The 25,489-nt window shown below is 42.4% G+C and overlaps 1 long non-coding RNA gene across 1 annotated transcript in view; it reads right to left on the reverse strand.

The window, feature by feature from the left end:
• Positions 1 to 25,489, reverse strand: part of LOC309641714 — a 68,453-nt gene that overhangs the window by 26,747 nt on the left and 16,217 nt on the right. The gene's annotated exons all lie outside the window — the stretch shown is intronic.

A 25,489-nucleotide genomic window follows, 5' to 3' on the forward strand; every position in this document is an offset into this window, starting at 1 on the left:
CCATACTGGAAGAGAAAATAACGATAACAATGACAACAATTAGATGACGAAAGCATAGTCACTGTTTGCTGTGTGTCCAATGCTGTTCTATGTATTTCATATATATTAACTTCTTCAACCTTCACAACTTTATGAGGGAGGTAAGTTTATTATTCCCATTTTCCAAAAAAAAAAAGAGAAAAAGAAACAGCCCCAGAGAGGGTACGTAACTTATAAAAGTCACGCAGCAAGTAAATGGCAAAGCTGGGAACTGAACAGTCGGTGGACTTCAGAGCTGTGCTCCTATCAGCTCCCCTGTTCTGCTCCCTAGAGCAGAGGAGAAGGTCATCCATGAGAATGACTCTGATCTGGGAAGGACGAGTGGGCGAGGGCACAGGCAAAAGCAAGGTAAGTGTGGGAAGGTGCTGGGAGTAGTGAGTGGTGAGTCTGGGAAGGTAACCAAGGGGCAGATGAGGAATGGCTCAGAAATCTGACCATTAACCTGAAAAAGATGAATAACCGCTGAAGGGTCAGAACTGCATTGTAGAAAGGTCCCTCTGGCTACCGTGGAGATTATGAATTACTCGGGTTCAAACTGGAGCCAAGAAGACCAGAGAGAAGGGAGTTGTTATAGTAATCCAACTAAGAGCTGACGGCCACCTGAATGAAAGTGGCAGCAGGAGGAAAGGAAGTAGATATTAAGGCTGGTGATGACAAGACTCGATGGTGGAAATGAGCAGGTGAGGGACAGGGAGTTATCCAGGGGGCACCTTGGTTTCTGGCTCGAGTGATGGGTTCATGGTGGTGCCAATCACTGACAGCAATCCCGTGGAGGAGTTTATCTTCCATCCAAAGCGTCGCACCGTTGGGAGGAGAAGGACAGAAGACACAGCCTCCCTCACCCTCTCTTACCCGGTTCTCTGCCATGGTCAGGTGCATGATGCCATTCTACCGACGTCTACAATCCAGGTTCTCTGGGAGATTCCTGTAGGACCCACAAAAGTCTGGGAGGCAGAGTGGTCACCTCAAAGAAGATAGGGCGGATATGGGAACAGTGGAGGAAAGACCCACTTAGAGACAGAAGACAGACTTGATCAGAGTGCAGCTGGCCAAGCGCCACACGACTCCTCTGGAGCCTCACTACTGCCTATTCTCAGAGTGCCTTCGCCTAGTTACGAGAAATCATGGGCTGGGGTGATGGATCTGTGCAGTTGTCAGCCTAAAAAATTTACAGACTATACACCAGGTACCAGGTACCAGCTAGAATCTTTAAATTCAAGGTTAAAAAAAAAAAGCTAGCCTCTGCCAACCCAGTGAGGGGTGGCTGGCTCCTGGAAAAAACTATGGTTCACTGTATTGATTGTGAGAGTAAAGAACAAAGATCCAGGGCTTCCCTGGTGGCGCAGTGGTTGAGAATCTGCCTGCCGATGCAGGGGACACGGGTTCGAGCCCTGGTATGGGAAGATCCCACATGCCGCGGAGCAACTGGGCCCGTGAGCCACAACTACTGAGCCTGTGCGTCTGGAGCCTGTGCTCCGCAACAAGAGAGGCCGCGATAGTGAGAGGCCCGCGCACCGCGATGAAGAGTGGCCCCCGCTTGCCGCAACTGGAGAAAGCCCTCACACAGAAACGAAGACCCAACACAGCCATAAATAATAAATAAATAATTTAAAAGAAAAGACAAAGAAAAAAAGGAACAAAGATCCAACGTCAAGGAACCTGAATGGAACAAGAAAGAGACAGGACGGGCCAATTAGGTAACTTTTCATACAGAGAAAACATTGGTGTTTCTTGACAGCAACTCAGAAGAAAAGATCAAGAGGTCAGGGGAGCAGTTTAGGAAATGATCGAGGTGAACTCAGATGGAAACTAGATGGAGAAGGAGAGAAACATTCATCATTAAGACGCATAGCACGGAAACTTACTCTTGGAGGATAGGGTCTTATTGACAACAAATGCAAGGAAGTCTTTAAGAACTAGCGTCCAGAGAAGCAAGAGGTAGAAGACTTGATAGCATAGAACTCCAGAGGGAGGATCTGGACATCTAAACAAGAAGAAATATGACCCAGAAAGCCTGGCCTTGACCATTTTGCGACTACAAGTGGGAAAAGGAGGATCTGCCTTGCTAGACATTCGTGGAAGCAGCACTACTGGTGGCAGAGAGTGGAAGCTGGGATAACGGGCCCCAAACTCGGTTAACCAGAGCAGAGAACTAGAAGTGAGAGAGAGGCAAGAAGGTGGGGAGTAGTGCAGAAGGAGACTGAGAAGGAGACTGGGGAAAAGGGGGTGGGCATTTACTAAGTGAAGTTATAAGAATTGGCAATGGTGCTAAAGCCATGGATGAGTTTGGAGAAAAGGCAGGGTGGCCAAAGGGTAGATGTTTCCTCTGATCAGAAAGGAGACAACATCTTTGTCCGTGGTCTCCCCAGCAACAGGTGGATGGGCCCTGGGATCCTGCCTCGTGTGGCCTCCACATGTTGTAGTCCAGCAGCATTCAAGGTGAGGAACTCACACCAGAATGTAACCACGAACAGCCTCCTTCGTCTAGAGCAGAGGTTGGCCAGCTGCAGCCCCTCCCCCACCCCCCAAGCCACATCCAACCCACTGGCCACTTCCTGCTTGTGCCAGTTTTTGTTTATTTTCATTTTTTTTTAATCACCCTTTTTTTTTTTTAAAGTCTTTATTGAATTTGTTACAATATGGCTTCTGTTTTATGTTTTGGATTTTTGGCCGCAAGGCATGTGGGATCTTAGCTCCCCAAACAGGGATTGAACCAGCACCCCCTACATTGGAAGGCGAAGTCCTAACCACTGGACCGCCAGGGAAGTCCCCCAATTTTTGTTTAAAAAAAAAAAAAGTTGGGACTTCCCTGGTGGCACAGTGGTTAAGAATCCACCCGCCAGTGCAGGGGACACGGGTTCGAGCCCTGGTCTCGGAAGATCCCACATGCCACGGAGCAACCAAGCCTGTGTGCCACAACTACTGAGCCTGAGCTCTAGAGCCCGTGAGCCACAACTACTGAAGCCCGCGTGCCACAACTACTGAAGCCCGCACGCCTAGAGCCCGTGCTCCACAACAGAAGGAGCCACCACCATGAGAAGCCTGCGCACCACAATGAAGAGTAGCCCCCGCTCGCCGCAACTAGAGAAAGCCCATGCACAGCAACGAAGACCCAACACAGCCAAAAATAAATAAAGAAATAAAGAAATAAAATTTATTTTTTTAAAAAAATTGTATTAGAACACAGTCACACCCATTCGAGGTGCGTTGCCTATGGCTCTTTTAGTGCTACCAAACAGCAGCATTGACTACTTGTGATAGAGACTGTCCAGCAAAGCCTAGAATATTTTCTATCTGGCCCTTTACAGAGAAAGCTGGCCAACCTTTGATCGAGAGGTCTTACTCTAAAATGGCAGTAGAACCTAACAGTGTGCTTAGTGGCATGGGTGGTCGACGTTTTGGTGCAAGCTCCTTCACTGGCGGTGGACCTAGACCACTAAGGGTATGTGGACTGGCCACTGTGGATGCTGAGTAGTGCTGTCAACTGAGCAGTGGGCAAGGGTCGCTACTGCCCACGTGTGGGTTCAAAGCTCAGGCTCCAAGGAGGCAGAACACCATTTTAACCCCATAAATGCAGTCACCCAGCACTACAGACGCCTAGAACACCCTGCCATCCTAGACGCCATATTTAAAAGAGTGGGGTGTTCAGAAGCCACAGAGCAGAGGCCCTGCCTGGAGGTTATTTTGATGAGAGGAGCACTTAACGTGTATTTATGCTTGTTTGTCTTCATTATAATTAGACTGCTGACTCCTCAGGGTAAAACTTGTCTAACCATAAACTTCTGAGTGTATACTTCATTACTAAGGGTAAATAAGTTAATAACAGGAAACCACCAAACTCTTCACTAGGAAAAAAATATTTATTTTTATTCTATGGAAACTTTTGTGAAGTGATGGCCAATAATAATAATATGCGGATAATTTACCCAATTTTTCCCAATTTTAGTATCTAATTGATTTCTTGGATTTGACTGTGTGAGGAGTTCTAGAACAGGTGGGGTGTTGTTTGCTTTGCTTCGGTGTGCGTGTGTGTGTGTGTGTGTGTGTGTGTGTGTGTGTGTGTGTGTGTGTGTTTTAAATCAGGAATGGCAAGTAGTTTCAGAAATATAGTTTAGATTGATTCTGGCTCTGGTTCTAATGCTGGCTCCACGCCAGCTGTTCAATTCAACCATCTCTGGCCTGCTGGGCCCAGGGTTCCCTGACACAGAAATGACCCCGCCGGAATGCTGTCCCATTCCGAAATGATCCCTCTGCTGGGCCAGACTCATCTAGCTGCCCTGACACCACTGGTGTACTTGACTCATTCCCCCAGCCAGGCTGCAGCAGGGTGTGGATGCCCAGAGGAGCTCTCCCACAGCCTCGCCTCCTCCAGCCCTTCCAGAAAGGCCCCTCAAGGATTCCAGCATTCCAGGAACCAGCCCTTCCAGTTGGGCAGAAATTTCCTGCCTTGGCAACCGAGAGGCATTAGGTTTTGTTTCATTTTAAATGCACGGTACATCCCCAGGCCCCCCCACCCTCTGTTCTAATTCCATTCAGTCGATTCCTTTTGGCCCTTTATTTTCAGGCATTAGAAAGGGGCTTAGATAGCTAGTGGGAAGCAGCTGCATAGCACAGGGAGATCAGCTCAGTGCTTTGTGATGACCTAGAGGGGTGGGATAGGGAGGGTGGGAGGGAGACGCAAGAGGGAAGAGATATGGGGATATATGTATATGTATAGCTGACTCACTTTGGTTTTTTTTTTTTTAATTCTTGAATTTTATTTTATTTATTTTTTTATACAGCAGGTTCTTATTAGTCATCAATTTTATGCACATCAGTGTATACATGTCAATCCCAATCTCCCAATTCATCACACCACCACCACCACCCCTCCACCGCTTTCCCCCTTGGTGTCCATACGTTTGTTCTCTACATCTGTGTCTCAACTTCTGCCCTGAAAACCAGTTCATCTGTACCATTTTTCTAGGTTCCACATATATGCATTAATACACGATATTTGTTTTTCTCTTTCTGACTTACTTCACTCTGTATGACAGTCTCTAGATCCATCCACGTCTCAACAAATGACCCAATTTTGTTCCTTTTATGGCTGAGTAATATTCCATTGTATATATGTACCACATCTTCTTTATCCATTTGTCCGTTGATGGGCATTTAGGTTGCTTCCATGACCAGGCTATTGTAAATAGTGCTGCAGTGAACATTGGGGTGCATGTGTCTTTTTGAATTATGGTTTTCTCTGGGTATATGCCCAGTAGTGGGATTGAAGGATCATATGGTAATTCTATTTTTAGTTTTTTAAGGAACCTCCATACTGTTCTCCATAGTGGCTGTATCAGTTTACATTCCCACCAACAGTGCAAGAGGGTTCCCCTTTCTCCACACCCTCTCCAGCATTTGTTGTTTGTAGATTTTCTGATGATGCCCATTTTAACTGGTGTGAGGTGATACCTCTTGTAGTTTTGATTTGCATTTCTCTAATAATCAGTGATGTTGAGCAGCTTTTCACGTGCTTCTTGGCCATCTGTATGTCTTCTTTGGAGAAATGTCTATTTAGGTCTTCTGCCCATTTTTGGATTGGATTGTTTGTTTTTTTAATATTGAGCTGCATGAGCTGTTTATATATTTTGGAGATTAATCCTTTGTCCACTGATTTGTTTGCAAATATTTTCTCCCATTCTGAGGGTTGTCTTTTCATCTTGTTTATGGTTTCCTTTGCTGTGCAAAAGCTTTGAAGTTTCATTAGGTCCCATTTGTTTATTTTTGTTTTTATTTCCATTACTCTAGGAGGTGGATCAAAAAAGATCTTGCTGTGATTTATGTCAAAGAGTGTTCTTCCTATGTTTTCCTCTAAGAGTTTTATAGTGTCCAGTCTTACATTTAGGTCTCTAATCCATTCTGAGTTTATTTTTGTGTATGGTGTTAGGGAACGTTCTAATTTCATTCTTTTACATGTAGCTGTCCAGTTTTCCCAGCACCACTTATTGAAGAGGCTGTCTTTTCTCCATTGTATATCCTTGCCTCCTTTGTCATAGATTAGTTGACCATAGGTGCGTGGGTTTATCTCTGGGCTTTCTATCTTGTTCCATTGATCTATGTTTCTGTTTTTGTGCCACTACCATATTGTCTTGATTACTGTAGCTTTGTAGTATAGTCTGAAGTTAGGGAGTCTGATTCCTCCAGCTCCGTTTTTTTCCCTCAAAACTGCTTTGGCTGTTCGGGGTCTTTTGTGTCTCCGTACAAATTTTAAGATTTTTTGTTCTAGTTCTGTAAAAAATGCCATTGGTAATTTGATAGGAATTGCATTGAATCTATAGATTGCTTTGAGTAATACAGTCATTTTCACAATATTGATTCTTCCAATCCAAGAACATGGTATATCTCTCCATCTGTTGGTATCATCTTTAATTTCTTTCATCAGTGTCTTATAGTTTTCTGCATACAGGTCTTTTGTCTCCCTAGGTAGGTTTATTCCTACATATTTTATTCTTTTTGTTGCAATGGTAAATGGGAGTGTTTCCTTAATTTCTCTTTCAGATTTTTCATCATTAATGTATAGGAATGCAAGAGATTTCTATGCATTAATTGTGTATCCTGCAACTTTACCAAATTCATTGATTAGCTCTAGTAGTTTTCTGGTGGCATCTTTAGGATTCTCTATGTATAGTATCATGTCATCTGCAAACAGTGACAGTTTTACCTATTCTTTTCCAATTTGTATTCCTTTTATTTCTTTTTCGTCTCTGATTGCCATGGCTAGGACTTCCAAAACTATGTTGAATAATAGTGGTGAGAGTGGACGTCCTTGTCTTGTTCCTGATCTTAGAGGAAATGCTTTCAGTTTTTCACCATTGAGAATGATGTTTGCTGTGGGTTTGTCGTATATGGCCTTTATTATGTTGAGGTAGGTTCCCTCTATGCCCACTTTCTGGAGAGTTTTTATCATAAATGGGTGTTGAATTTTGTCAAAAGCTTTTTCTGCATCTATTGAGGTGATCATATGGTTTTTCTTCTTCAATTTGTTAATATGGTGTATCACATTGATTGATTTGCATATATTGAAGAATCCTTGCATCCCTGGGATAAATCTCACTTGATCATGGTGTATGATCATTTTAATGTGCTGTTGGATTCTGTTTGCTAGTATCTTGTTCAGGATTTTTGCATCTATGTTCATCAGTGATATTGGTCTATAATTTTCTTTTTTTGTGGTATCTTTTTCTGGTTCGGGTATCAGGGTGATGGTGGCTTCATAGAATGAATTTGGGAGTGTTTCTCCCTCTGCAATTTTTTGGAAGAGTTTGAGAAGGATGGGTGTTAGCTCTTCTCTAAATGTTTGACAGAATTCACCTGTGAAGCCATCTGGTCCTGGACTTTTGTTTGTTGGAAGATTTTTAATCACAGCTTCAATTTCATTACTTGTGATTGGTCTGTTCATATTTTCTATTTCTTCCTGGTTTAGTCTTGGAAGGTTATACCTTTCTAAGAGTTTGTCCATTTCTTCCAGTTTGTCCATTTTATTGGCATAGAGTTGCTTGTAGTAGTCTTTTAGGATGCTTTGTATTTCTGCGGTGTCTGTTGTAACTTCTCCTTTTTCATTTCTAATTTTATTGACTTGAGTCCTCTCCCTCTTTTTCTTGATGAGTCTGGCTAATGGTTTATCAATTTTGTTTATCTTCTCAAAGAACCAGCTTTTAGTTTTATTGATCTTTGCTATCGTTTTCTTTGTTTCTATTTCATTTATTTCTGCTCTCATCTTTATGATTTCTTTCCTTCTGTTAACTTTGGGTTTTGTTTGTTCTTCTTTCTCTAGTTCCTTTAGGTGTAAGGTTGATTGTTTATTTGAGATTTTTCTTGTTTCTTGAGGTAGGCTTGTATAGCTATAAACTTCCCTCTTAGGACTGCTTTTGCTGCATCCCATAGGTTTTTGGATCATTGTGTTTTCATTGTCATTTGTCTCTAGGTATTTTTTGATTTCCTCTTTGATTTCTTCAGTGATCTCTTGGTTATTTTGTAACGTACTGTTTAGACTCCATGTGTCTGTGTTTTTTCCTTTTTTTTCTCTGTAATTGATTTCTAATCTCATAGCGTTGTGGTCAGAAAAGATGCTTGATATGATTTCAATTTTCTTAAATTTATTGAGGCTTGATTTGTGACCCAGGATGTGATCTATCCTGGAGAATGTTCCATGCGCACTTGAGAAGAAAGTGTAATCTGCTGTTTTTCGATGGAATGTCCTGTAAATATCAATTAAATCTATCTGGTCTATTGTGTCATTTAAAGCTTCTGTTTCCTTATTTATTTTCATTTTGGATGATCTGTCCATTGGGGTAGTGAGGTGTTAAAGTCCCCCACTATTATTGTGTTACTGTCGATTTCCTCTTTTATAGCTGTTATCAGTTGCCTTATGTATTGAGGTGCTCCTATGTTGGGTGCATATATATTTATAATTGTTATATCTTCTTCTTGGATTGATCCCTTGATCATTATGTAGTGTTCTTCCTTGTCTCTTGTAACATTCTTTATTTTCAAGTCTATTTTATCTGATATGAGTATAGCTACTCCAGCTTTCTTTTGATTTCCATTTGCATGGAATATCTTTTTCCATCCCCTCACTTTCAGTCTGTATGTGTCCCTAGGTCTGAAGTGGGTCTCTTGTAGACAATATATACATGGGTCTTGTTTTTGTATCCATTCAGCAAGCCTGTGTCTTTTGGTTGGAGCATTTAACCCATTCACATTTAAGGTAATTATAGATACGTATGTTCCTATGACCATTTTCTTAATTGTTTTGGGTTTATTTTTGTAGGTCCTTTTCTTCTCTTGTGTTTCCCACTTAGAGAAGTTCCTTTAGCATTCGTTGTAGAGCTGGTTTGGTGGTGCTGAATTCTCTTAGCTTTTGCTTGTCTGTAAAGCTTTTGATTTCTCCTTTGAATCTGAATGAGATCCTTGCTTGGTAGAGTAATCTTGGTTGTAGGTTCTTCCCTTTCATCCCTTTAAGTATATCATGCCACTCCCTTCTGGCTTGTAGAGTTTCTGCTGAGAAATCAGCTGTTAACCTTATGGGAGTTCCCTTGTATGTTATTTGTCATTTTTCCCTTGCTGCTTTCAATAATTTTTCTTTGTCTTTAATTTTTGCCAGTTTGATTACTATGTGTCTCAGCGTGTTTCTCCTTGGGTTTATCCTGTATGGGACTCTCTGCGCTTCCTGGACTTGGGTGGCTATTTCCTTTCCCACGTTAGGGAAGTTTTTGACTATAATCTCTTCAAATATTTTCTCTGGTCCTTTCTCTCTCTCTTCTCCTTCTGGGACCCCTATAATGTGAATGTTGTTGCGTTTAATGTTGTCCCAGAGGTCTCTTAGGCTGTCTTCATTTCTTTTCATTCTTTTTTCTTTATTCTGTTCCACAGCTGTGAATTCCACCATTCTGTCTTCCAGGTCACTTATCCATTCTTCTGCCTCAGTTATTCTGCTATTGATTCCTTCTAGTGTAGTTTTCATTTCAGTTATTGTATTGTTCATGTCTGTTTGTTTGTTCTTTAATTCTTCTAGGTCTTTGTTAAACATTTCTTGCATCTTCTCGATCTTTGCCTCCATTCTTTTTCCGAGGTCCTGGATCATCTTCACTATCATTACTCTGAATTCTTTTTCTGGAAGGTTGCCTATCTCCACTTCATTTGGTTGTTTTTCTGAGGTTTTATCTTGTTCCTTCATCTGATACATAGCCCTCTGCCTTTTCAACTTTTCTATCTTTCTGTGAATGTGGTTTTTGTTCCACAGGCTGCAGGACTGTAGTTCTTCCTGCTTCTGCTGTCTGCCCTCTGTTGCATGAGGCTATCTAAGAGGCTTGTGCAAGTTTTCTGATGGGAGGGACTGGTGGTGGGTATAGCCGACTGTTGCTCTGGTGGGCAGAGCTCAGCAAAACTTTAATCTGCTTGACTGCTGATGGGTGGGGCTGGGTTCCCTCCCTGTTGGTTGTTTGGCCTTAGGCAACCCAACACTGGAGCCTACCTGGGCTCTTTGGTGGGGCTAATGGCAGACTCTGGGAGGGCTCACGCAAAGGAGTACTTCCCAGAACTTCTGCTGCCAGTGTCCTTGTCCCCATGGTGAGCCACAGCCACCCCCCACCTCTGCAGGAGACACTCCAACACTAGCAGGTAGGTCTGGTTCAGTCTCCCTTGGGGTCACTGCTCCTTCCCCTGGGTCCCGATGCACACACTACTTTGTGTGTGCCCTCCAAGATTGGAGTCTCTGTTTCCCCCAGTCCTGTCGAAGTCCTGCAATCAAATCCCACTAGCCTTCAAAGTCTGATTCTTTAGGAATTCCTCCTCCTGTTGCCAGACCCCCAGGTTGGGAAGCCTGACGTGGGGCTCAGAACCTTCACTCCAGTGGGTGGAATTCTGTTGTATAATTGTTCTCCAGTCTGTGGGTCACCCACCCAGCAGTTATGGGATTTGATTTTACTGTGATTGCACCCCTCCTACCATCTCATTGTGGCTTCTCCTTTGTCTTTGGATGTGGGGTATCTTTTTTGGTGAGTTCCAGTGTCTTCCTGTCGATGATTGTTCAGCAGTTAGTTGTGATTCTGGTGTTCTCACAAGAGGGAGTGAGAGCACGTCCTTATACTCCGCCATCTTGGTTCAGGGTCCCTGATTCACTTTGTTATAAAGCAGAAACTAACACATGATTGTAAAGCAATTATACTTCAATAAAGATGTTAAAAAAAATAAAAGGGGGGCTTGGGAGAAAGGTAGGGAGAGAAGCTAAAAAAAAGAGGGTCCTCCATAAACAAATGAAAATTGGGGGTCCCTTGTACCCTGTGCTGTCTCTTTACTTTCTCCTTTCTGGAATGTGTCACTGCCTTTCATCAAAGAGCAAGGTTGTGCCCAGGTCTCCTCACCCCCAGGAGTAGTAGGCTGCCTTAATTGAGCTGAAATGTATAATGTCCAGGCGTTGGCAATAATTAAAGGATAAAGCAGACATCTGTGTCTTCAGAAAATAATACATATGCATACTGCTCTTAATTTCAAACTAATAACAATGTCATGCTGCTATGATTAATGCCTCATTTATTAGGTCCAGTGGGAAATGAACTGTTCTACATAATGGATTCTCCCAGATTCCTGGAGCCTAAAATTTGGGGAATCAAATCGTTTAAACATTTTTCATTGGTATGGAACTCTTTCTAAATATATGGTAGCATTCTCTATTGTTCTAAACAGAACCGACCCAACATAATTTATTTACCCTCCATAAGGACAGAACCATTTCTGTCATTACATACCCAGTACCTGGTGGTGTACTCAGGCTCCCAATATACATTTGTAGAACAAATAAATAATTATAACCTCCAATACTGAACTTTGATGTTGAAAAGTAATGAACTCTTGGGCTTTGGAATTATAGAGAGCTATTTGCCCTTACCTCAGACTATGTTACTTGCATTTTTATTTGTGCTTTTATAATTCTTCTTTCTGCTCCCATACCATAAAGTTGCCAGCTTCTTGCTTCTGTTTCCAAAAGTTCCTCCCTGCCCCATTAATGCACTGATTCTAATCTGCTGTAGAGCAGAATTAAACTTATTAGGTCATGCCAGAAATAAAAGGAAATAGTCTCTAAGAGAGAAGGCGTCGCTCTGTGGATATTTGATGCCCGTGTTGGCCACCCAAAGGCCTTTTTTGCTCCCTTCTGTTTTCTCAGCTGTATTTCAGAAGGCTGCGTCTGCTGTATGAGTGACTCCCAGGTAAGTCAAGCATTACCAGAAGAGCTACGATAGAAACTCATGGTAAATGAGTCTTACATGGGCTAGAACCTCAAACCTTCTCATCCAGGAAAAGAATGCTTCTGATCATAGGATCTGACATCTAAATTAACTGGTTCCTCCACCTTTGTGAACCAAAGCCAACAGAAGTCACGCCCCAGACAACGAGGGGGCCCTGATAGGCTACATAATTCCTCAAAATTCAGAAGTAAACCAAATCTTCCATTTGCTGGTGCTTTGAGTCTACTAGGCTTTCCCTCCCTGGGTCCTGGAGATTCCAAATTTATTGTGTCATCAATCCATCAGGATTGAGCATTTCCCAGAGTTTCCACAGAATTGAGAGAATCTCTAATTTGTGTGAAAACACAAAACAGATGAAAAGCAAATGGGTGAAAATCCTGATTTTGAGCTTACCAAGAAATCATTTAGCTTTCAATAACACATTCTTTCCCTCACAAAGAGTTCAATGAAGACAGAAGAGAACTGGTCCAAAATAGTGAGGGATGAAGTGAGATTAGCATCACACTTGTTGTAGATCACTGCCTTGTTGTGCCTCAAATACCGTCTTGGTTCCAAAGCAAACTGGTCAAGGCATGAGTTTTCTTCCCCCTCCATGGTCTGGTTTAGGGCCAGAGAATTTCTTGTTGTTTGGAGAATGTAAAGGAAGGGCCAGGATGCAGAACTCAAGCTTCTGCCCTGTGTCAACAGCTGCCCCACCAGGGGACCCTGAGCTGGCTGTCTTAGCACTTTTGGAGTCCAATTCTCAGTCTATAAAGGGAGTGACGATTGTACCGCTCTGCTCCTAGGATGGTGTGAGACTTTGTTAATTGGTGTTTGGAAAAGCTTATATCGTTGGATGAAAGCATTTACAAGTTTTGAGCTCTGTTCTTAGCTGAGTCTCTGTACAGTTGGATTTTCTTGACTACGGTAAATGGGACTTCTATAATTTCCCTCTGGAGAACTAATTCTATAACCCTGAGAGTGTCATGGTGAACAGACGCATTTACAAACCTCTTATGTTTCCCTCGGACTCATTTTTCATCTCATAGATGATCACAAACTCCTTAAACTCTAAGAAAAATTCTTTAAAAGATTTTAATTCTAAAAATATGTGGTATAAACTGGATTTTTCTGAATCAAATCGTGGATTGAATGCAGGAGCAAATTGTGCTTGCTAAAAATTTTTAATTTTGAATCTTTTAGAAATGATTATGTTTTTCAAAGTGAATAGCTACCTTCTGATAGTATCTTTTTTTAAACAGCTTTATTAAGGTATAAATGACATGCAATAAAGTACACTGTTTAAACTGTACAATTTGAAAAGTTTTAACAAGGATATACGTCCGTGAAACCATCACCCCAATCAAGATAATGAACATACCCATCAACCCCCAAACTTTCCTTGTTCCCTTTTGTAATCCCTCACTGTCTCCCCTTCCCCCATAGTTTGCATTTTCTAGACTTTTATATTAACAGAATCAAAAGGCATGTGCTCTCTTTTGCCTGGATTCTTTCATTCAGTGTAACTATTTTGAAATTTATTCCATGTTGTTGGGTCTACCATAGTTCATTCCTTTTTATTGCTGAATAGTATTCCATTGTATGCATATAACACATTTGCTTATCTCTTCACATATTGATGGACGTTTGGGTTGTTTCCACTTTGGGGCTATTATGAATAAAGCTGTTATGGACATTCATGTACAAGTTGTTGTCTGGGTATATCCTTTCACTTCTCTTGGGCAAATGCCGAGGTGGAGAATGGCTAGGTCATATGGTACAATATTATCTTCTGAGTAGATCTTAAATAAATAGAGATTGTGTTTGGAGAAAAGCATGATATATGTGAATCCCTACATATAGTTCTCTTGATGCCTGTAAGTGTTTATCATGGAACCAAAAAAAAAAAAAATCATACCTCCTTTTTCTTTTCTTGTATTATAATAATAGAAAGCATTTGCTTTTGTGTTACACAAGGGAATTTACAAAATGCCTTTGCATATATTATCTTAACATATCCTCTTAACAAATACTTTATTCTTCTGTTTCTCCGATTCACTCCAATTGATTATCTCTCCCTACACAACAGTAACATCTCCAGGACTGAATAAAATATTCTAGATGTGTTCTCAAAAGAACTACATGTTCCTATGACTAAGTCGCTTTGCTGTGCACCTGAAACTATCACAACATTGATAATCGGCTATACCCCAATACATAATAAAAAGTTAAAAAAAAAAAAAAAGAACTACATGTTCAAATTGCTTTTGCTCCCTTGTTTCTCAAACCCTAGGTCATGCCCCCTTACAAAGGCTACATTGTCCCCACCTCGAAAGTGAATCAGCAAGATGTAGACCAGATCCCCCATATGCCTGCTCTTGGCTGCTGTCTTCTTTCTCTCTCTCATTTCCATGTCTGTAGAGACTCATCAATCGTTAACGCTGCAGTTTTTATCTTCCAAACTTCATATCTGGGCTCTAACTCATTCACAGATATCTCCACTAAGAAGATACAGAAACTGCAATTCCCAAACCCTGAATCATCTTACCATGTTGTTTAAGTTAGAAAATAGTATTATTTGGGAGATGCTGTCAAAAACTAGCCTTGCATGTTCACTGTTTTATGCCAGAAATCATTCCACTCAGTTGTTGTAGAAAAGTTTAGTGACACCTTTAAAATCATCACTCCAGCAATCTCATCCACTCTCTCTCCATCCCCTTCTGCCCTACCTTCTGCTTTTTTGCTGCCTTTTCTCTCTTCACTCTTCCAATTTCTTCTAAGGTTTGGAGAAAACTCAAAGACTATAGGAGAGAATTCTAAAAAGAGTGTTTGGCTTTGGGACAACTGGTTTCCCCACTGCAAAAGCTATATTATATTCCTCCCTACACAAAAATACAATTTAATGTGGATTTTAAATTTTTTAAATAGAACTACCAAAGCACTGAAAATATGGAAGTCAAAAAGTAATATTAGGGGACTTCCCTGGTGGCCCAGTGGTTAAGAATCTGCCTGCCAATGCAGGGGACACGGGTTCGAGCCCTGCTCGGGGCAGATCCCACATGCCACAGAGCAGCTGAGCCCGTGCGCCACAACTACTGAACCTGCGCTCTAGAGCCCACGAGCCACAACTACTGAGCCCGCATGCCACAACTACTGAAGCCCACGTGCCTAGAGCCCATGCTCCGCAACAAAAGAAGCCACCCCAATGAGAAGCCCATGCACTGCAATGAAGAGTAGCCCTCGCTCACCACAACTAGAGAAAGCCTGCACACAGCAACAACGACCCAACGCAGCCAAATAAATAAATAAAATAAATTTTTTTTAAAAAGTGAAAATATTTCTGCTTTATAAAGAAAAGGTAATATTAGGTTGGGAGACATCTTCCTAAGCAAACATAACACTTAGAATGAAAAAAGAAAATTATTGATAGATCGACTATGTACATTTTCCATTTCTGTATGTGAAAGATATCCTAACAAAGTTAAAAATTAAGAGGCAGCTTGAGAGAGAATACTTGCAATATATATATAAGGGGAAAGAATGTTACTCTTTTTTTTTTTAAACAATGAAACATGCAACACCTTTAATTTACTTTATTTTTGGCTGCATTGGGCCTTTGTTGCTGCACGTGGGCTTTCTCTAGTTGCAACGAGCAGGGGTTATGTTTTGTTGCGGTGCGTGGGCTTCTCATTGTGGTGGCTTCTTTTGTTGCAGAGCATGGACTCTAGGCGCTCAGGCTTCGGTAGTTGTGGCACATGAGCTCAGTAGTTGTGGCCCACGGGCTCTAAGGCACGCGGGTTTCAGTACCTGTGGTTCACGGGCTTAGTTGCTCCGTGGCATATGGGATCTTCCCAGACCAGGGATCGAACCCGTGTCCCCTGCATTGGCAGGCGGATTCTTAACCACTGCACCACCAGGGAAGTCCCAGATTGCTACTCTTAATATATAAAAAGCTCCCTACATTGAATTGTACCCTTAAGATTTGTGCATTTTACTGTATGTAAATTTTACTTCAAAAAATAGGACTGTAAATGAATATCAAAGTCTGTTATTGATAAACATCTGGAGTATTTAGTGTATGGATATCAACAACTTAATTTTGAAAGGCACAAAAATAAGGTGGCTTGATAAATGAATAAAGGGATGAATAGATGGAAAGATAAATGATAAAGTAAATATAGGAAAATGTTAATGATCAAGTCTAGATGGTGGGTGTGTGGATGTCTACTACACAATTCTTTCAACATGTCTGTATGCTTGAAATTTTTCATAGTAAAATGTTGGGGGAAAGTCCTTAAAAAGGAATAAGAAAATACGTATAACTCCTAAGAAGAGTAAACAAGGAAATTTACAGAAATAATTTCTTTGAAATAAAGAAAAACAAATAGACAAATAAAAAAGGATGTTCAATCTCACTTGGAATCAGCAACAACTTATAAAGCTTGATAACATGCAACAGAAATATACACACATGGGAAAAAATATATGTGTAAGGACATTTATTGATTTTTTTGTTTAATATAGAAAATTTTTAAAAAAGAAAAGAAAGGGAAAAAAAGAAAAGAAACAAGCCAAACACCCCTCCCTAGGGAAATGTTTAAATTAATGACAATGTGTCCATGGTACAGAACCTTAGGCAGCAGCACAGAAGAGTGAGGTAGCTTAGGGTGTACTGACATGAGATCTCCAAGGTCTATTGTTCATCAGAAAAATGAACATCACAGAGGGCATTGTATAAAATGACCATTTACATTAAAAAAAAAATATACAACTATGAATGTATGCAGATGCACAGAAAAAAAAAATGTCCAAAAAGATGGTCAATCTCTGATTCATTTTAGGAAACAGTGAAATTGGAAGGAGGGGAAACGACATTAGAAGGACGTTTAAGCTTCTACCCTGTAGACTCCCATCTTACCTGGACTTTTTACAACAAGTAAGCAATACTTTGGTAACTTTTTAAATTACCTAAATTGATCCAAGATGCTAGTAATGACTATTATCTAAACATTCCTAAAACACCCTGTGGAAGTTGCAAAATTCAGTCAAGAATCCACATATTTTTCCTGCCTAACATTAAAAGCCTGAAGTCTTGCAGACAAAACATCGTGATCTTTTAAGGGATTTTTCTTTACTTTTCCTCTGAATGTCTTAGCATTCATGTCTATTAAGCCAAATGGTCACAAGCCTATAAACCATGTGAAAGTTCTTTCTTCTCCGAATTACTTCGCCCGAGGGTTTAACCCAACCCTGGACACAGAGCCTGATCCCAATAGAAGCTCCGTTGAGAGAAAAGGGTTCTTAAACATAATGGAACGTATTCTGAGCTAAATGCCAAAGAGTAGATGGGTCAGGAAGGGGGAATTTTACAAAAACACTGCAAGCCAAAGGAAAGAGAGGCAAAGATGGTATGTGAGAAGAAACAGAAAGAAGATGGAAGTAGAGAGAGAAGAGAGTGAGGAAAGGGTTTTGATTTTAAAGGTTGAAACATTCTGATCCGTGAAAGAATTCAAGAGGAATTTCACCACCTAGGCTCGCATGTGTATTTGCACATATGGCTCCATTCAGGAAACCAGAAGAGACTTTCTGGAGGCAGACAGAATGGTAAATCATTTAAGTGAAGGTTCTAGCTATGCAGATATGCAGACATGGGTAGAGGAGCAGAAGAGCTGAGTTGGGATACACCCTCTGAAAGATTATGCGCCCACGACGAACAGGCTCCCTGCCCACGAAGAGCCTCAGAGCTTTTCACAAATATTTTGTCATGAGTAGGGAGGACATTCAGCTTCTTGCCCCCCTGTGACTTCTCTGGTGCAGACTAGATGGCCTGCATCTGGAATTCAGCAAAAATACCTGTGTCCAGGTGAAGAGGTAATGTAACCGGTACCAGAATGCCATTCCCAGAGCACGTGTCTCATTACCTCTGCTGAAGGAAAAACTCCCCCTGTACTTTTGAGGGAGGCAGGGGTGTCCTGGTCAGTATGTCCTCATGTTAAACCTCAGTTCACTCAACACACATGTACTGGGAACTTAATTAATGCCAGACACTGCTCTTTGCTGTGGAAACGCAAAAATGAGTGGCACGACCCTCTCCCCAAGAATCTCACGGTCTGCTGGGTAAATACTTACAATACAATGGATGTTTGTAAAAGGTACAGTGCCAGTACAAAGTCAACAGAGATCAACTGCTGGGGAAGGGAAGAGACAAGCCCAATGTCACAGAAAGTGAGCACTGAGCTGCACTTTAAACATGAGTAGAAGCTCAAGAGAATGAGAAGATAAGCCAAAGACTCGGAGAAAATATTTGCAGAAGACATATCTGATGAAGGACTGTTATCCAAAATACACAAAGAACTCTTACAACTCAAGAATAAGAAAAGAACAACCTGATTAAAAAATGGGCAAAAAATCTTAGCAGACACCTCCCCAAAGAAGATATACAGATGGCAAATAAGAACGTGAAAAGACGCTCCACATCATATGTTGTCAGGGAAATGCAAGTTAAAACAACAATGAGATACCACTACACACCTATTAGAATGGCTCAAATCAAAAACTGACAATACCAAATGCTTGCAAAGATATGGAGCAGGGCTTCCCTGGTGGCGCAGTGGTTGAGAATCTGCCTGCCAATGCAGGGGACACGGGTTCGAGCCCTGGTCTGGGAAGATCCCACATGCCGCGGAGCAACTAGGCCCGTGAGCCACAACTACTGAGCCTGCGCGTCTGGAGCCTGTGCTCCGCAACAAGAGAGGTCGCGATAGTGAGAGGCCCGTGCACCACGATGAAGAGGGGCCCCCACTTACCGCAACTAGAGAAAGCCCTCGCACAGAAACGAAGACCCAACACAGCCATAAGTAAATAAATAAATAAAATAAAAATAACCCCCCCCCCCCAAAAAAAGATATGGAGCAAAAAGAACCCTCATTCATTGCTGGTGGGAATTCAAAATGGTACAGCCACCTTGTTTTTTTGTTGTTTTGTTTTGTTACTTGTACTTTGCTTCATTTATTGAGGTTTCTAGCTGTGTTCATGAAAGGCTTTGTGAAACTTGGTGCAAGTATAACAGAACTGAGGAGAGGGCCATTCTCCTAGCCTGTCACCACTACACCACAGCCCACAGGTAGAGCCACTTTGGATGACAGTTAGGCAGTTCCTTATAAAACTAAACATATTTTTACCAAATAATCCAGCAATCACAGTCCTTGGTGTTTACCAAAAGGAGGTGAAAATACATGTCCACCCAGGAACCTGCACACAGATGTTTACAGCAGCTTTATTCATAATTGCCAAAACCAGGAAACCACCAAGATGTCCTTCAGTAGGTGAATGGAGAAACAAACTGTGGTACATCCAGAAAATGGAATATTATTCAGCACTAAAAAGAAATGAGCCATCAAGCCATGAAAAGACATTGAGGAACTTTAAATGCATATTAGTAAATGAAAGAAGCCCATCTGAAAATCCTACATACTGTGTGATTCCAACGATATGATATACTGGAAACGGTAAAACTAGAGACAGTAAAAAGATCAGTGGTTGCCTGGGTTTGGTGGAAGAGAAGGATGAATAGGCAAAGCACAGAGGATTTTTTAGGGCTGTGAAACTACACTGTATGATTCTACAGTGGTGGATACATGTCATTAGACATTTGCCAAAACTCATAGATTGTACAACACCAAGAATGAACCCTAATGTACACTATGGACCTTGGGTGATAATGATATATCAATGTTGGTTCATCAGTTATAATAAATGTACCATTCTGGTGTGGGGCATTGATACTGGAGGAGGCTGGGAAGGGAAAGCACGGAGTATATGGGAACTCTCTATACCTTCCACTCAATTTTGCTGTAAATCTAAAACTGCTCTAAAAAGTAAAATCTATTTAAAAGGAAAAAAATGGGACTTCCTGGTGGTCCAGTGGATAAGACTCCACACTCCCAATGCAGGTGGCCCAGGTTCGATCCCTGGTCGGGGAACTAGATCCCGCATGCCTGCCGCAACTAAGAGTTTGCATGCCTCAACTAAAGATCCCGCATGCTGCAACTAACACTTGGCTCAGCCTAAATGAATAAATATTTTTAAAATAAATAAATAAAAGGAAAAAAACATGAGCAGGAGGTGCAGCACTGGTTACTACACGTGCCAACTTGAGCTCCTCCAGTAGGTAAGAGACCCAGGCAAAGTCAAGCCCTCTGGATTACACAAGAAGCACTCTTGTGACTAAATACAGAGATAGATTTTAAAAGATGATAATTATATTAGAAATATTGTATGATATGGCTTATAGGTAGACTCAAAAAAAAATGATACTTATTTACAAAACAGAAACTGACTCACAGACTTAGAGAATGAACTTATGGTTATGGCGGGGGGAGGGGCGAGGGACAGTTAGGGAGTTTGGGATTGACATGTACACACTGCTACATTTCAAATGGATAACCAGGGCTATCCTTGTGGCGCAGCGGTTAAGAATCCGCCTGCCAATGCAGGGACATGCGTTCGAGCCCTGGTCTGGGAAGATCCCACATGCCGCGGAGCAACTAAGCCCGTGCGCCACAGCTACTGAGCCTGCGCTCTAGAGCCCACGAGCCACAACTACTGAGCCCGCGTGCCACAGCTACTGAGCCTGCGTGCCTAGAGCCCGTGCTCCCCAACGAGAGGCCACCACAATGAGAAGCCCGTGCACTGCAACCAAGGAGCCCCCGTTCACCGCAACTAGAGAAAGCCCGCGCACAGCAACGAAGGCCCAACACAGCCCAAAATAAATAAATTGAATAAATAAATAAATAAATATTTTTTTAAGAAATAAAATAAAATGGATAACCAACAAGGACCTACTGCATAGCACAGGGAACTCTGCTCAATATTCTTCAACAACCTAATTGGGAGAAGAATTTGAAAAAGAATAGACACATGTATATGTATAACTGAATCACTTTGCTGCACACCTGAAACTAACACAACGTTGTTAATCAACTGTACTCCAATATAAAATAGTTTTTTTTTTTAAAAAAAGAATAGGGCTTCCCTGGTGGCGCAGTGGTTGAGGATCTGCCTGCCAATGCAGGGGACACGGGTTCGAGCCCTGGTCTGGGAAGATCCCACATGCCGCGGAGCGACTGGGCCCGTGAGCCACAATTACTGAGCCTGCGCGTCTGGAGCCTGTGCTCCGCAACAAGACAGGCCGCGATAATGAGAGGCCTGCGCACCGCGATGAAGAGTGGCCCCCGCTTGCCACAGCTAGAGAAAGCCCTCGCACGGACACGAAGACCCAACACAGCCAAAAATAAATAAATAAACCCAAAGTTTAAAAAAAAAAAAAAGAATAAATAAATAAATATCCTGAGATTTCAACAACAACAACAAAACTGATAATTATATTTGATGAGTTGGGGAAAGGCAGATTATGAAGGTAAAGCACTGAGCCTTGAGAATCGTACATTGTAAATTCCCAGTACACGGTGGCTGTTATTCTTATTACCATCCTCCTCTGCTTCGTCGTCCTCCTCCTCATTATTAACAGCATTCCAGAAAGGGGGAATGTGTTTAAGGCACAGAGATAGAAAACCACACAAAGCTGTTGGGAGTTCACAAACAGTGTCACGTCTCTGGTACACCCGAATGGGGGTACGAGCAGGAGGAGACGGCCCAGGTCTTGCCGAGCCATAATTACCCCCAAAGAACTTGGAGCTTTATCCCGAACCTAAACAGGGATAGTCTTCAGTAAGATAGTCCATGAGATCAGATTTGCATTTCTGGAAGATTGGCGAGGGGAGCCAGCCCCGGGGCTGCTGCCATGGTCTAAGAGAGGAATCATGCTCTTCTGGGCCAAGCAGCAGGGGTGAGAGCGGTGGGAATGGAGGCGGAGGTGGTAGCACTGATAGACTTTGAGACCGCTTAGATGTTAGAGGTGAGGGAGAGGAAGAGAGAGGCAGCTAGGACGGTCTTGGGTTTCTGGTTTTAGTGAACAAGAATGATGGGGTCAGTAAGGGGAGGCACGGGTTGGGACAGGGCAGTGAGATGGGGGAAAGTGAGCAAAGGGCATAAGAGTTCTCTGCTCTTGAGCACTTCCTGGATGGCCGTGGGCATCATGGCACCACCGATGATGGACAGAGGCGGAATTTAGGAAGCACTGAACATGGTCCTGCCACTCTGAGAGGCTTCTGCCCGCATTATCTCATTTAATCCTTCCACCAACTTTATGAAAGAGATATTGACATTATCCTTTTTTTACAGAGAAGGAAACTGAGGCTTACAAACTTGCCTAAAGTCACACAGTAAGTGGTGGAGCAGAGATCTACACCCCTGTCTCCTTGACTGCAACACCCACATCCCCTAAACCAAAACACTCCACGGACGCGGTGAATCAACATCACCTCTGGTCCTTTCTCCTCCGTGTGACCTAGAGACACATGGCCTTGTCTTCCTAGCAGAGCCAGTCCCCATCTGGATGCACAGCTAGGAGAGAGAGCTCCCTCCCCTTAGCTGGGGACCCCTGGGCATGGTGCAGCCTGCACAGCTGAACATGGGGTCCCCGTGCCCCATTTCCTAAGCACGGTTCCCTTGCTGTCACCCTGGCGCAGGACAGGGCCCATCTGAGGACACCATAAATCCATGAAGGCATTTCAGCAGCTATAAGGGTCACGCTTCACTCTGGATAAATGCCACTTCCCAGAGGAGTGCTCCTTTCCTGCACTTACTGCTACTTCCCGTGCCTGGATGGGATGCACTGTCCTGGGAACTAAATAAGCCCTGGCGACAAAGTGGGGTTTTCATTAAAAAAAAAAAAAAAAAAAAAAGTAGAACTAGGGGTAAAAATTGGACCAAGAGGAAATTAAAGATGGATGTATATTTGGTACCTTTGTAATGAAAACCTTTGGGACTGTGAAATTTGCTTTCCTCAGCAATGTGGAGCAATGAAAATTGCTACAGTTAATTAATGGCTGTGACTTTTAGCATAGCAGTTTCCAAACGCCAGTCCTTGGGCCAAGTAAGTCCACGATGAAGTGTCACGGCGAGATGAAATGGGAAAAATAAGGGCAATGCAATATGCTTGTGTATGTGGAGACGTATACTATGTAGATTACATAAATTTATCCATGTCTGCATAACTTTCCCAATTGCCTTTCTTGGGAAGAACTCTCCTTTCTTCTGAGATTATTATCTTCCAATTTTGAGAGTATTTTTTTACACTCCAAGCAGCAACGCCAAGATTCTGGAACAACTATTGCAGTTGGCAAACCTTGTTTAATCATTTAACCAACATTCATTAAACATCTACTGTCTGCCGAGCTCTGGGGATGTCCCGGAAAACAAGACCAACCAACTGCTGCTCTCACAGAGATCACCCAGCGGAAAAGGAGGGTGCTTGTGATGTCATAAGGAGCAGAAAGAATACTGTGAAGGAGAACACAGGCTGTTACAGGAGCACATGACACGCAAACTTGCCTCACTGGAGTTCTGGGAAGGCTTCGTTGAGAAAACGGCACTTAGGCTGAGCCCCGCAGGATGAGTAGGAATTAGCTGGTTGAAGTGACCCTGAGTGGCAGCAAAGGATGAGGTATTTTTGAGGAATGGGGGAAAGGGAGTGAGGCTCAAGTGCTAGGAGACTGGCTATGTCACAGGAGCACTTTACTGGTTTACATGTAGATAGTCTATGGCTAAGAAAGGCAAGTTCCCCTGCACAGAGTAAGCCAGAATCAAACCCATGGACCGTGTCTCCAGAAGTTGCTCCTAACTGCTTGCAGCAAAGTCAAGTTATATATGTGGGACTGCACACTCTCACGCACTGTTTGATAGATAATAAGTGTCCAATGAATAAGACGCTGTCACTAGTTGGCAAGGCTAGGCGAACAGGTCATTTTTCTGACTGCTCTGTGCTTCGTTTTTTCTTGTGTGTAAAATAAGAGGGTTAGACCATACAAACTACTATATATAAAATAGATAAGCAACAAGGACATACTTTTAAGCACAGGGGATTATACCCATTATCTTGTAATAACCTAAAATGGAGTATAATCTGCAAAAATACTGAATCACTATGCTGTACAGATGAAACTAACACAATATTGTAAATCAACTATACTTCAATAAATAAAGTAATTAATTTAATTAAATAAGAGGGTTAGATTAAATAAGCTCTAAGGTCTACCCTGGGCAAACATTCCATAATGATAAATGCAGACTAGCATTTGAAAATTGAGGTCATGGTGGTAGGTGTTTCATGTGTGTTACCAACGATCCTCATCACAGCCCCATGAAATAGGTGTGATTACTACCATTTTACAGATGAGAAACTGTGAGGCAGAGAGCAAAAGTTCCAAGGTCATGCTCAAGCACACAGCAGATCCAGGATTCAAACCCAGTTCTGTTTGATTCCCAAATCCATGCTCTCTCCATCAAACTGAGCACACTACCATCAAGTTTTACGATGCTCTATGATTTAGCGGTTGCTCCATCAGTGTTCTTCAGCCTGGCATTCAGAGGCTCTTCTGTGCCACTCTTCCCCTTGGCTCTAATCAGACTGGCCTCCGGGCTGGCCCAGTATCGCTATCACCCGGCAGCACTCCGCTCATGCTGTTCATCTTCGATCTCCCCATCACCTTCTCCCTCTCCCACTGGAGTGAAATCAAGTAAGCAACTGGACGATGACCCAGAAACAAAACACACTGGACATGGTCATACAGGCACGTGGGAGGAGATGTTACAGGAGAGGCTATCTGAAGCCCAACTAGGCCTTCAGAGTAGCCTTAGCAGAAGGAATGACAGCACAAAGCTCTTGGTAGGCAGGTCACTATCGGGAGTTCCTGCAACTGCGACAACTGCACCAAGCACAGTGGGGTAGAAGACACACAGATCCAGGCATGATGCTGAGCCAGAGTGGCCCGGAAAATGGCAGGGGAATCCCTGAGACTGTGGAACTGGGTCAAGTACCAAGACAGGCACTTCAGCCATGAGAAACAAGGCAAGAAACACCACAAGAATGGAGCCCAAGGTTGGGACTTGGCTCCAAAGGGCAAAAAAGGAGCCCAATCATTGATGAGTGACGCCTCATACGAGCCAGACCAGCAACAAAACTTCCCAAATAGGATGAGGGCTGGTCCCAGGTGTTGGAACAAATCTGAGTCTGATATCTTGGACAGGGAACCAGTCAGCCCATTTCAATGATCTTGGCTGCTTTGGTTCTAATCCTATCCTTGATGCTTACTAGCTGGGTAATCTTGAGACAGTAATGAGAGACAATTCTCCTTGGGTCTCTCATAAGTTTGCATGGCTTATGAGAGAGGCACTGACTACTCTTTGTTCCAGATTTATCTTGTCAAAGACATTGGTATAATAAACAGCCTTGGAAGACAGAGTCTCCCTTTGGAACAAAAATCAAGACTTTTACTCCCCATTATAAAAGATTTGGGTTCCCTAAGCTCAAGATTCCTTTTCTGTAATGAAACCCACTTCGTGTGCAGGTGTCATCTGGTCCACTTAGCATATTTTTCAACAAATTCTATTCCTTCCTTCCACCACCTATCTCAGAGAGGTGGTATAGGGATCATAAAAAGAACTCACTGTAAATGGTAATGTGCTCCATTATTATAATTATTATTAATAATACAAATTCTACAATTTTTTCAAGTCCCAGCTCATTTCTGGATCTCCATGATGACCTTCCCCAGCACTCCAGGACA

The sequence above is a fragment of the Balaenoptera physalus genome, assembly GCF_965194825.1.
Source record: "Balaenoptera physalus genome assembly, chromosome: 13".
Taxonomy (NCBI): Eukaryota; Metazoa; Chordata; class Mammalia; order Artiodactyla; family Balaenopteridae; genus Balaenoptera; species Balaenoptera physalus.